Source organism: Perognathus longimembris, chromosome 13 (genome assembly GCF_023159225.1).
Source record: "Perognathus longimembris pacificus isolate PPM17 chromosome 13, ASM2315922v1, whole genome shotgun sequence".
Taxonomy (NCBI): Eukaryota; Metazoa; Chordata; class Mammalia; order Rodentia; family Heteromyidae; genus Perognathus; species Perognathus longimembris.
In genome coordinates this window covers 44,478,060-44,491,569 of record NC_063173.1, presented here as the reverse complement: position 1 = coordinate 44,491,569, position 13,510 = coordinate 44,478,060, and the positions used below count along the sequence as shown (strand labels likewise).

The 13,510-nt window shown below is 40.5% G+C and overlaps 1 pseudogene across 1 annotated transcript; it reads left to right on the top strand.

The window, feature by feature from the left end:
- Window positions 1-1,246: 1,246 nt before the first annotated feature.
- LOC125362155 lies at window positions 1,247-3,173 on the top strand (annotated as a pseudogene). Its single transcript, XR_007213030.1, has one exon. The product of XR_007213030.1 is annotated as a heat shock cognate 71 kDa protein-like (transcript).
- The last annotated feature ends 10,337 nt before the right edge of the window (window positions 3,174-13,510 follow it).

Here is a 13,510-nt window from a genome sequence, read left to right as displayed (position 1 = left end):
AATCTAGGCCAATAGAAACCTTCTATCGATGTTATTGGAGATTTTGGTTTTCCCTGATTGTGTTAGGATCTGTATTGTGCTGCCAGAAATCACAATGTTTATGTACATGGCCAGTACATTAGAACTAATTCCTGGTGACAACACTTGAGTTCATGAGTTCTATTGAGTTTGAAGATGTGTGTTATGAGAGATTTGGTTATGAGCAAACACTTTCTGTTGCTCTTCTTTTTCTTCTCTTCTTCTCCTTCTTTCTCAATCCCAGCATCCCTCTTCCTTTTTCCCCTTCCCTGCCTCTTCTTCCTCTCCCTTCTCATTCTCATCTTTCCCTTTCTAGTAGTTTGTGTATTCTGCTGCTATTATTGAAGAAAGGATTGCTAATTAAAGTATCCATCTTCTTCGCTCCATATCCTTGCCTCCTCCCCCATACTGCCCAAAAGCTGAAATAATAGAACATGCTCATAGAAGTGTTGTATAGGCTGGGAATCTGTCCCAGGATAATGGACTTGGGAGTCTGAATCTGATAAAAAAAAAAATTTCAGGGACTATTTATCAATTGATTTAATGAATACATTAGCTTCAACTATCACTTTTTACTGTCTTTACTGGTCATGAAATGTCTGCCAGAAACCTGGAATTCAGAAGAAACCTTTATTTACAAGGAGTTCATACTCCTAAAAGGAGTTCTGGAAATAAAGGTAGAAAAAATTCCATGGAAGGAATGTATTGACTGGAAGAATGAAGAATTTTTGACATTTGTTGATGTGAGAGTGCACAGTGAGTACCTTAGAGCCCCAATTCTGGAAGCCTACAAACTATATATTAACCGATAGCCTGATCAAATATTCAAACTTTTTACATAAAATTACATATTTATGTTGTTTCCTTAAATATTTGGAAACATGGGCTCATGTGTCCCCATGGAAACAGAGGACAAGAGCAGCGTGAGAGCTCTACCTTCTCTGTGGGATGAAAACATATACATACCAATTTTGGCCCAGTTTTCCCCACGTGCTATTGGCTTACTTCAAGTCTGTATCACTTGTTTGTGTCACCGGGTCAAGGAGTTTGCATTTGTGAACCTGACATCACTGTATCAGCTAAGAAAGAACTCAAATTTTCAGGAGTCTCATAATCTACCTGCTGGCTCAAATACCTTTTGAAGGATATGAAGAACAGAAACAGACTCACTGAAAGCGGTGGCAGCTGTCCGGGTGTGCGCGCTTTTTTCCGCCGGCGGAACCGGGCCTACATGCTAGCAACCATGTCGAAGGGACCTGTAGTTAGTTGGCATTGATCTTGGCACCACCTACTCCTGTGTGGGTGTCTTCCAACATGGCAAAGTGGAGATCATTGCCAACGATCAGGGCAACAGAACCAAGCCAATCTACGTTGCCTTCACAGACAACGAACGTTTAATCGGCGATGTCGCAAAAAACCAGGTGGCGATAAACCGTTTTCGATGCCAAACATCTGATTGGATGTAGATTTGATGATGCTGTTGTCCAGTCTGACATGAAGCACTGGCCCTTCATGGTGGTGAATGATGCAGGCCGGCCCAAGGTCCAAGTCGAATACAAAGGCGGGACAAAAAGCTTCTATCCAGAGGAAGTCTCCTCTATGGTTCTCACAAAGATGAAGGAAATTGCAGAAGCCTATCTTGGGAAGACTGTCACCAATGCTGTAGTCACTGTGCCAGCATACATCAATGACTCTCAGCGCCAGACAACAAAATATGCTGGAACCATTGCTGGTCTGAATGTACTGAGAATTATCAATGAGCCAACTGCTGCTGCTATTGCTTATGGCTTAGACAAGAAGGTTGGAGCTGAAAGAAACGTGCTGATCTTTGATTTAGGAGGTGGCACTTTCGATGTGTCAATTCTCACCATTGAGGATGGGATCTTTGAGGTCAAATCTACAACAGGAGACACCCACTTGGGTGGAGAAGACTTTGACAACCGCATGGTCAACCATTTCATTGCCGAATTCAAACGCAAGCATAAGAAGGACATCAGCGAGAACAAAAGAGCTGTCTGCTGTCTTCATACTGCTTATGAGCATGCTAAGTGCGCCCTCTCCCCCAGCACACAGGCCAGTACCGAGATTGACTCCCTTTATGAGGGCATTGACTTCTATACCTCTATTACCCGTGCTCGATTTAAAGAGTTGAATGCTGACTTATTCCGGAGCACTCTGGATCCTGCAGAAAAAGCCCTTCGTGATGCCAAACTAGACAAGTCACAGATCCATGACATTGTCTTAGTTGGTGGTTCCACCCATATTCCCAAGATCCAGAAGCTTCTATAAGACTTCTTCAACGAGAAAGAGCTGAATAAGAGCATTAACCCAGATGAAGCTGTTGCTTATTGTGCAGCTGTCCAGGCAGCCATTCTATCTGGAGACAAATCTGAAAATGTTCAAGATTTCCTGCTCTTGGATGTCTCCCCTCTGTCCCTGGGTATTGAGACTGCTGGTGGAGTCATGACAGTATTCATCAAACGCAATACCACCATACCTACCAAACAGACTCAGACCTTTACCATCTACTCTGAAAACCAGCCCGGTGTGCTCATTCAGGTATATGAAGGTGAACGGGCCATGACCAAGGACAACAACCTGCTTGGGAAGTTTGAGCTCACAGGCATACCTCCTCAGATTGAGGTCACATTTGACATTGATGCCAATGGCATCCTCAACGTCTCTGCTGTAGATAAGAGCACAGGAGAACAAGATCACAATCACCAATGACAAGGGTCGTCTTAGCAAAGAGGATAATGAACGCATGGTTCAGGAAGCTGAAAAATACAAAGCTGAAGATGAGAAACAGAGGGAAAAGGTATCATCTAAGAATTCCATGGAATCTTATGTATTCAACATGAAAGCAACTGTTGAAGATGAGAAACTTCAGGGCAAGATCAATGATGAGGACAAACAGAAGATCCTTGACAAGTGCAATGAGATCATCAATTGGTTGGATTAGAATCAGACTGCAGAAAAGGAAGAATTTGAGCACCAGCAGAAGGAGCTGGAGAAGGTGTGAAACCCTATCACCACCAAGCTGTACCAGAGTGCCGGAGGCATGCCAGGAGGAATGCCCGGCAGCTTCCCTTTTTGGGGGGGCTCCTCCCCCTGGCGGGGTTTCCTCTGGGCCCACCAATGGAGAGGTTGACTAAGGCAGCCCAAATACACATGCAGAATTGTTCCAAACAATAAAAGATTTAAAGACCCAAATTTAGCAACTTCTATAGCAGTTTTTAAACGTTGAGCTGCTGTAGTGAATTACTGGGCATTTCTCAATACATGAATATGGAACATGTACACAGGGAAAAACATTAACATTGCACTTTATAAAGCACTGTATTGTAAGTGGAAAATGCAATGTCTTAAATAAATTTATTTAAAATTGGTAAAAAAAAAAAAAAAAAAAAAAAAGAATAGAAACAGAAAAGATGGAGAAACGAATGCCCAAGGATTAGAAGTGCTGACTTCAGAATCCATTCAGAGAAAGCCTATGAGCCCTGCATTTTCTTTTTCCATGAGCCTCTTCTGGAAAACAAAGGTGTAGTTGTTCGACTATAGGCAAAGCCAGTGCTTGGCTAAGGCAGAGATTCTCTTATGGGTGGACTCTTGAGTTGAATATCTTTTGTAATCACACAGCTCTCATTAATCTGATCCCTTCAGGGTATATGATTAAATGGACTGGAACCCAGTGTGGCATAATGGAAAAGTCTAAACCAAAGTCAGGAATCTGATGCTTGAATCTTAGTTCTATGATTAAATAACTGGGAGCATTTTGGAACTTTTCATTTACAGTTTATTTAGCATTTTTGAGGGGGGATGACATGGGGCTTGAATTCAGGGACTTGGTTTTTTCATTCAACTAATGCGCTACCATTTTAGCCACAGCTCCACATTCAACTTGTTGCTGGTTAACTTGAGTAAAGAGTTTCAAAGACTTTCTCTGCATGAGCTGGCTTTGAACTTTAATTCTCAAATCCCAACCACCTGGGACAGGTAGGATTATATAAATGACCCACCAGCACCTAGATTACTATTTTATACAATGACAAATTTAGATTAGATACTACCTTAGTTCAAGTTCCAAGATTACAGTTACCCTTGTAGTATGTAGTTATTTAGCAACACATTCTCTAGAAACAAGGGTTTTACTTCTACTCATACCACAGATAACTCATATGTCTCCGGGCATACTCTCAAACTATCTAATCTCAATTGCCCCATATTTATGACAAATGAGTGAATATGTCATGAAGTAGAAAAGAAGAGCTACTGAGAACTATTAACACCATGCCTGTCATATACTAAGCATCCAGTAGGTAACAATTTCTATAGATTTACACTGATTGTTCTTCCTTTTTTTCAAATTTTTATTATCAAACTGATGTACAGAGAGGTTACAGTTTCATATGTTAGGCATTGGATACATTACTTGTACTGTTTGTTACGTCGTCCCTCATACCCCCCTCCGTCCTCCCCCTTTCCCTTTCCCCCCATGAGGTGTTCAGTTCACTTAGACCAAACAGTTTTGCAAGTATTGCTTTTGTAGTTGTTTTACTTTTTTTTAACCTGTGTCTCTCAATTTTAGTATTCCCTTTCAATTTCCTAGTTCTAATACCAGTATACATGGTTTCCAATATACTCAGATAAGATTTCAGAGATAGTGTAGGTACAAACACAGGAAGGTGATACAAGAACATCAACAATAATAGAAGCTATGGATACACATGGGACGTTGAAAGTAGTTACAACTGTGATATAACAATCGTTTCCATAACATGGAGTTCATTTCACTTAGCATCATCTTATGTGTTCATAGGGGTATAGCTATTGGGCTCTTGTGATCCACTGCTGTGACTTGCCTAAACCTGTAGTAATTATTCCCAATAAGGGAGATCATAAAGTCCATGTTTCTTTGGGTCTGGCTCACTTCACTTAGTATAACTTTTTTCCAAGTCCTTCCATTTCCTTACAAATGGGGCAATGTCATTCTTTCTGATAGAGGAATAAAATTCCATTGTGTATATATACCACATTTTCCTGATCCATTCGTCTACTGAGGGGCATCTGGGTTGGTTCCAGATTCTAGCTATGAAAAATTGCACTGCGATGAACATTGTTGTGCTGGTGGCTTTACTGTGATTTTGTTGGTGTTCTTTGAGATAGATACCCAAAAGTGGGGCTGCTGGGTCATAGGGGAGTGTTGGGGACAGCTGTGCCATTTCTATTTCAATACTGGATATGGGTCTGTTTAGAAGGTTTAAATCTTCATGGTTGAGTTCGGGTATATGAGTTTTTTCTAGGAAATCATCCATTTCTTCCAAGTTCTCATATTTTGGCATGAAGGTTTGCAAATTAGTACCTTATTATTTTCTGAATTTCGGTTATTTCTGTGGTGATATTACCTGTTTCATCTCTTATCTTGTTTATTTGAGTGTGCTGCCTTCGTTTTTGGGTCAGGTTGCCAGGGGTCTGTTTATCTTGTTGGTTTTTTCAAAGAACCAACTCTTTGCTTTGTTGATTCTTTTGATGTTTTTTTTTTTTTCATCTCTAATTGATTTAATTCTGATTTGATTTTAATTTTTTGCTTCGGTCTATTGACTTGGGATTTGGCTAATTGTTCTCTTTGTAGGAGATTAAGGTGCTTCCTTAAATTATTGAGTTGATGTTTCTCCAGTTTGTTGGTGTATGCGCTCAGAGATATGTTTTCCTCTGAGTACTGCCTTTGCTGTTTCCCAAAGGAGCTGGTACTTTGTGTCCTCATCTTGGTTGAATTCCATAAACATTTGAATTTCCATTTTAATTTCTTCGATGACCCACTGATGGTTCAGCAGTGTGTTGTTTAGTCTCCATGAATTGTGGGATTTTCTGTGGTGTCTGTTTGAGTTGAGCTCTTATTTTATTCCATTGTGGTCTGCGAGTATGCAGGGAATGGTTTTGATACTTCTGAATTTGTATAGATTTTCTTTGTGCCCTAAGATGTGATCTATTTTGGAGAATGTTCCATGTGCTGCAGAGAAGAATGTGTATTCTGTTGTTCCTGGGTGAAATATTCTGTAGATGTCGGTTAAGTCTAGTTGGTCTATGCAATTATTTAGTTCTGTGGTTTCTTTGTTCAGTTTTTGGCCTGTTGATCTGTCCAGAGGTGATAGCGGAGTGTTAAATTCCCCAACTATCAGTGTGTTTGGGTCTATGAGTGTTTTTAGAGTCAGTAGTGTTTGCTTGATGAAATTGGGTGCTCCTGCATTTGGTGTGTAGATATTTAGAATGGTTGTATCTTCTTGTAGGAGAGATCCCTTTACTAGTATGTAGTAATCTTCTTTGTCTCTTCTTACCTTTTTAAATTTGAAGTCAATTTTGTCTGATACTAGGATTGCAACTCCAGCCTGCTTATGGGGGCCATTTGCTTGATATATTTGATTTCCAGGCACTGTTGTGTAAATCTTTGAAGTTCACAATTAAATACACATACCTTTTATACCTGTGTATAAAATTAGATTTGGCATTCCTAAAGAATACAATTTCAATATAACAACCAATCCTGAGCCCTGTATTCAGTAGTTACTTATTTACTGTTACAACCCTATGAGCAATTCTTGTTCTTATATTAAGTTCCTTTTGGACTGGCTTTCTCTAGGAAGCCCTTTGTTTCACTGAATTAAGCGGGGATACCCTCTATCCAATAACCAGGCATCAATGGGATTTGGAGGACCTAGTAGTAAGTCAGGAGGGTAAGTTAGAGGTAATAAAGAAACTAGAGTAAAATGTATGGGGGGGTGATGATTTTGGTTTAGCTTCAGTGACGTGGACATGTGGAGGAGAGTAGAATCAGTAGAAACAACAAGGTTAAAATGAAAGGCAGTGGATAGTTAGCAGTAAAGAGTGGAGGTGTTATTCATAGGAAAGTAATTTTTAAAGAAAGAGAATATATAGAAAGAAATAAAGAGAGAATACTGGAAGACAGATGCACACAACTGAGAAAAGTTATTTAAAAAAAGAAAAAGAAAAAACAGAAAAAACAGAAAAAGAAAAAAGAAAAAAAATGAACAACTACAACAACAACAACAAAAAATGATAGAACCAACAGGTGAAAATGGGAAACAAAAACAAACCAATGATGTTTCTGAAATGAAAATATAAGAAAAAAAAATAAAAATAAAAATGAAAGCTTAAAAATCTTTTGAGACAAAAAAAAAAAAGTCTTCCTTGTTTGGATGGACTTTCTCCAGTCTTTGGTTTCCTTGTGATGGTCTGCAGTCTGCTCTGCCACTTGCCTTCAGTTTGCAGGGGTGGATCTGTTCTGACCCTCCTTCCCTGTTGGTGCAATCCTGGGTCTCTGTGGTTCCCACAGCTTGCAGGTAAGGCAAAAGTCTGGCTTCAAACTGTGAGACTTCTGTCTCGTGAGTAGCCAGGATTACAGGTGTGAGCCACCAGTACTCAGCTTTAAACAAATATGGTCTCCCTTATTGGGAATAATTAGTACAGGTTTAGGCAAGTCATAGCAGAGCATCACAAGGCCCAATAGCTATACCCTTATGAACACCTAAGATGATGTTAAGTGAAATGAACTCCATGTTATGGAGACGATTGTTATATCACAGTTGTAACTACTTTCAACGTCCCATGTGTATCTGTAGCTTCTATTATTGATGATGTTCTTGTATCACCTTCCTGTGGTTGTACCTACACCATCTCTGTAATCTTATCTGAGTATATTGGAAACCGTGTATACTGGTATTGGAAGCAGGAAATTGAAAGGGAATACCAAATTTGAGAGACACAGGGTAAAAAAAAGTAAAACAACTACAAAAGCAATACTTGCAAAACTGTTTGGTGTAAGTGAACTGAACACCACAGGGGGGAGGAAGGGAAAGGGGGAGGGGGGAGGGGGGTATGAGGGACAAGGTAACAAACAGTACAAGAAATGTATCCAATGCTTTTGTTTTTAATTTAGGAATTCTGGCAAGCATGGCGGGCACCTCTAGCCGGGTCAAGACCCAGGACAAGCCTCCCACCTGGGCAGGGGGTGTTCTCCTGGGTGGAGCTGGCTCCCACTAAATTGGTCCCTCTTGCCCCTCTCAAAGATGGCCGCTTTGTCCTCACTTTCCCCAGGCAGGCTTTAACTTCAGTCTGGTCTGATGCTTTGCCAGTGTCAAAGATGGCGCTTTGCTCTTGTGGTTGGGGGAGCAGCTGCTCTTTGGGCGCAAGTGAGACTGTCTTTCATGGGAGTACTCAGGCTATCTCTGAGATTTCAGCCCGTCCGTGCTCAGCCTGCGATCTGTATGTATGCTGCCATCTGGAGAATTTCTCCCTGGTCTCCATTGAGCTGCGCAGGGTGCGCAGTGCGGTACCGGCACCTGGGCTAGTGTGGCGTTGGGACTCCGCCTGGAGCTTGAATCTATGATTTTAGAACAGCTAAGTCGATTTTTTCTTCCTGGCCAGAATCCCTGTACTGTTAGAACTTATTTGAGCTGTCTATCTAGTGGTAAAAGTTTCTCTGGAGGGGGAAAACTGCGCTCTTGGAGGGAGCTCAGCTAGGGCACTGTCGCTTCTCTGCCATCTTCTCCCGATCTCCTGTTCTTCCTTTTTTTTTTTTTAAAGCTATATCCCTTCTATTTGTTTTCAATGCTTCTTTAATTGTCACACACATGCTTTACTGGCTAGCAAATTGATAGTGTGGAGTTTGAAGAAGGAGACAAAATTTCTTCCTTTGAAAGTACATTGATTTATTATGAGAGATAATTTAATAGTTAATGGTTGGCCTTGATGGCAGTAATTCAAACAACTAAAAAGCCTTCTGGTAGGCTCCTTGGCTTGTGTAGCTCTTTATTTCCAGAGTCTAGCATTTGCTTGCTACCTAGAGAATGATCAATAGCTGCTACCTGACTAAGTCATTTAAGCGCATACTGGCAGATTAATTTTCATAACTGGTAGTTCTTAAGTACTTAACTATGTCCAACAATCTGTACTAAATGTTTACATTTGTTCTTCCAAATCCTTAGGTTGTACATTAGTGGTTTCAACCAACAGCTGATACAAGATATTTATTGGAGAATTCCTATCCGTACAGACAGCTTTGCTTTTCTTTACTTCCTAAGCAACCCACTATCAGCACTAATCACACAGAATTTGTATTGTCTTGTGTATTACAAGGAACCTTTAGGTACTTTAAAGTATACGGAAAGTTATACACAAATTGTATATACATATTATGTCGTTTGTAGGGAGACTCAAGCACCTGCAGACTTAGGTATTTTCTGGGATCTTGGAAACAATCCTCCATGATGCTGAAGAATAGTTGTATAGGACCTATGCTGGTACCACTATCTCCCTTAATTGTACACATGAGAAAATTAAGACCTCAAAAAGTAATTCGCTCAAGGTCACACAAAAGGTATTCCACAAGTGGGTTCAAGCCCTGTACCACTCCCTAGTGGAGCAGTTCTGTTTGTCCTGTGGACAGAGGAGAAGACAGATGAATTGGAGAAGACTAGGAAGTAAGGTTTTCCTCAATTACTAGACTGCTGGATGATTACAGCTATTGGAGCATATGTCCCATGAAAGCCAATGTCCTTTGCGTAATTTTTCATATTAACAACTTTTTTTCTGAATAATTACTTATTGTCAAAGTGATGTACAGAGGGGTTACAGTTTCATACGTAAGGCAGTGGGTACATTTCTTGTACAATTTGTTACCTCCTCCCTCATATCCTCCCTCCCCCCTCTCTTTTTAACTCTCCCCCCATGAGTTGTACAGTTGGTTTACACCACATGGTTTTATAAGTCTTGCTTTTGTAGTCAATTGTCGTTTTATCCTTTTTCTCTCGATTTTTATATTCCCTTTCCCTTCCCTAGGTCTAATACCAGTATATATGGTATCCAGGGTACTCAGATGAGATACAGTAATAGCACGTGGACAACCACAGGAAGGTGACACAAGAGAAACATCAACAAAAAAAAGCTATGGTTTCACATGGCATGTTGAAAGTAATTACAACAGTGATATAACATTCATTTCCATAACATGGAATTCATTTCACTTAGCATCATTTTATGTGTTCATGAGGGCATAGCTCTTGGGCTCTTGTGATCCTCTGCTGTGACTAGCCTAAACCTGTACTAATTATTCCCTATGAGGGAAACCACAGAGCCCATGTTTCTTTGAGTCTGGCTCACTTCACTTAGTATAAATGTTTCCAAGTCCTTCCATTTCCTTATGGATGGGGCAATGTCATTTTCTGATAGAGGCATAAAATTCCATTGTGTATATGTACCACATTTTCCTGATGCAGTCCCATTTGTCCAACCTTTCTTTCATTTATTATTAACAACTCTTTAAATTTTGGTCTGGTATTCCACCAGACTGTTGGTTTATCTGTTGTGATTTGAGCAATATCTATGAATTGTCATGGCCGCAATTATGTTCCTAGTAGGGATGTTGTGGATAGTGACAGGAATAGTATGTTGCTACTTTAAAAGAATGCTGTGGCATATATTTGAAAGTAGAAAAATGGCTTCAAAATGCCATAGTCAGCTCCACTGAGTTGTATGAAGAAACAATCTTTCTCTCTCTCTCTCTCTTTCTCTTCCTTCTTCCTTCCCTATTTTCTTCCTCCTTTCCTCTTCATGTATTCAGTAGTCTTTGGATTTTAAGACAGCTTGTGTGCTAGGCATGGTGGTGCTTGCCTTTAATCCCAGCTTTCATAGTAGTGGTGACAGGGGGATCACAGTCTGAGGCGACCTAGGCAAGGATATTAGTGAAACCCTATTTCAAAAGCATCCTGGGTGGGGTAGCAAACAGTTGTAATTCCACAGAGGAACAAACATGAAGACCATGGCCCAAAGCTAGTCAGGACAAAAGTATGATACCCTAGCTGAATAAAATAAAAGCAAAAAAAAAAAAAAAAAAAAAAGCAATGTGTATATCTTAAGGGGTAAGGAGTGAGGCTCTGAGTTCAAATCCTAGTTTGACAAGAAAAAGTGTGGACATGCATCTTGTGACACATCTAGAGATGATCAACTGTGATGTTTAGGAATGAGAGAAAGCAGGCTTCTCTCCTACCCAGGATCTAGCTGGTTTTATTTTCATATCTGGCCGGGACATGGCACCATTTCCCCTCCATTTATATTATCCAATGTCATAGTGCTTCTCCTTATGCCTGGCCTGATTGAGGATGCCCATTAGCTTTGGAGATGGCTACCCTGTCCCTCTCTTCAACTCTATTTAATGGCTAAGTATATATTATTTGTGTGACATTTAATTTTATACAATGTTAATTTAAGAAATGGATTAGTACAGTGGTTATATTAATGGCTATGTTCTCTTCAATCTATTAAGGAGCTGTCAGTTTATCCCTGAGAAAATATTGCTGGGTCAAGCCCATTGCTCAATAAGAGTAATTTTGCATTGCCACAGCCATGCCCTTGTTTTGCCAAGGCAACATTACAGTCATTTTTTATTTTCTCAAAGTCCAGATTGTGTTGTTTGGGGACTGCATCTGATTCAGATAGTTCTATTCCCCTCTCCTGGCACTGCTTGTCACTATTTGTATCCATGGGGACCATCTTTCAGGTAGGGGGTATTCAGCTTTTTGTTTGCTTGTGGTTTGTTTTCCCCATTGTCTTCCTTGGTCCTCACTTTCAGTAAGTTGAAGAATGACTCTTCCAAGTTCATGGCTCATGATTCTCATTATTCTTTGAAAGATCTCTACTATTGTCTTCATTTATTTCCCCACCTTTATCCCCCTGCCCTCCACCCATTCCTCTCCCTCCACTACAGCAATCGTTCTTACTCTTCAGTTCACACTTCATTGCTATGCATGTGTCTCTTGAAATGTGCACTGCTGTTCTATGTATATGTGATTTCATTTATTTCTTTTCTTTTCTTTTTTTTTTTTTTGGCCAGTCCTGGGCTTGGACTCAGGGACTGAGCACTGTCCCTGGCTTCTTCTTGCTCAAGGCTAGCACTCTGCCACTTGAGCCACAGCACCACTTCTGGCCATTTTCTGTATATGTGGTGCTGGGGAATCTAACCCAGGGCCTCATGTATACAAGGCAAGCACTCTTGCCACTAGGCCATATCCCCAGCCTCCCCGCCATGTGATTTCATTTATTTCTGTTTGGGGGAAGCTGATTTTATTGTTTAAGGGTTGGTATTAGAAAATACATTCATCATAACTAGAAATGTAAGAACAAATCAGCTCTTGCTTTTATCTGAAGCAGATATGCTTTTAAATTATACAAATCCTATGATCTATCTATGTCTATATCCTAATATCTATCTATGTCTATATCTATATTTGTATCTATCTATATATTGCCATTTGAGCCTTACCTCCACCTCTGTTTTGGTGATTAACTGGAGATAAGATTCTCTTGGATTTTTCTGCTTGGGATGACTTCAGACCCTGAACCTCTGATCTCAGCCTCTTGAGTGGCTAAGATTACAGGTGTGAACCACCTCTGCATGAAAGGAAGCACTAGAGAGTGGCATAGAGAGACATTCTTATCATCCAGCTTGCTCATACTGGGTTGACATTAGAATTGAATGGTGATGTACTGGTCTAGGGAAGGCCTTGTTATAGTTTATGTCAAGCCCTGATTATGACAAGGTGTGGGAAACTGTAAATGTAAATGCAGAGCCATAAGGTCGGCCTTAGAGAAATGGAAGTCATTCTCAGTCCCTCTGAATGCCCTGAAAAGACCTACTAAGCTTAGCATTACAATGGCCAGTTTCCACCCTCCTGTTAATCCTGAACATCACAGGAACTTGGAGCCAGTAGGTGGCCTATGCAAACTTGTTGTTTTCTTATCACCTCTTGTTTATGGGAAGTTGCCAGTCCTGGGATTGCCCCCCTTTATCTCTTTGAAGTAGTCTCTTTGAGGGCTGGGATGTAGCTCAGTGGCAAACCACTTGCCTAGCAAGTGCAATGTCCTGTCCTGGGTTCGATCCCCAGTACCAAAAAAAAAAAAAAAAAAATACAGCTGAAGTAGTCATCTTTGATGTAGTGACCTTTCTGCATGTACTCTCATTGTTTGATAATGAATAAAAGCCCTGTCCATGGGACCCCTTGCTCCTGGCTTACTCCTGGCTGCAGCGGGACAAGGCACTTGGGAAGTTTTGCAAGAACAAGGGAGCATGTCCATTTAAGAATAAATGTCTTGGGGCTGGGAATGTGGCTTAGCGGTAGGGTTATTGCCTAGCATCCATGAAGCTCTGGGTTCAATTCCTCAGCACCACATAAACAGAAAAAGTCAGAGTGGTGCTGTGGCTCAAGTGGTAGAGTGATAGCCTTGACCAAAAGAAGCCAGGGACAGTGCTCAGGCCTTGAGTTCAAGCTTCAGGATTGGCAAAAAAAAAAAAAAGAATAAGTGTCTTAGAGTTTCTAGAGGTATGATGTTTTTCTTATGTGAGGTAACAGCAAAATCTTACTCTGTCATGGGAGTGATAGGAAATAAAAATCCTCATAGTGAAGGCAAGCCTCATTTTCTT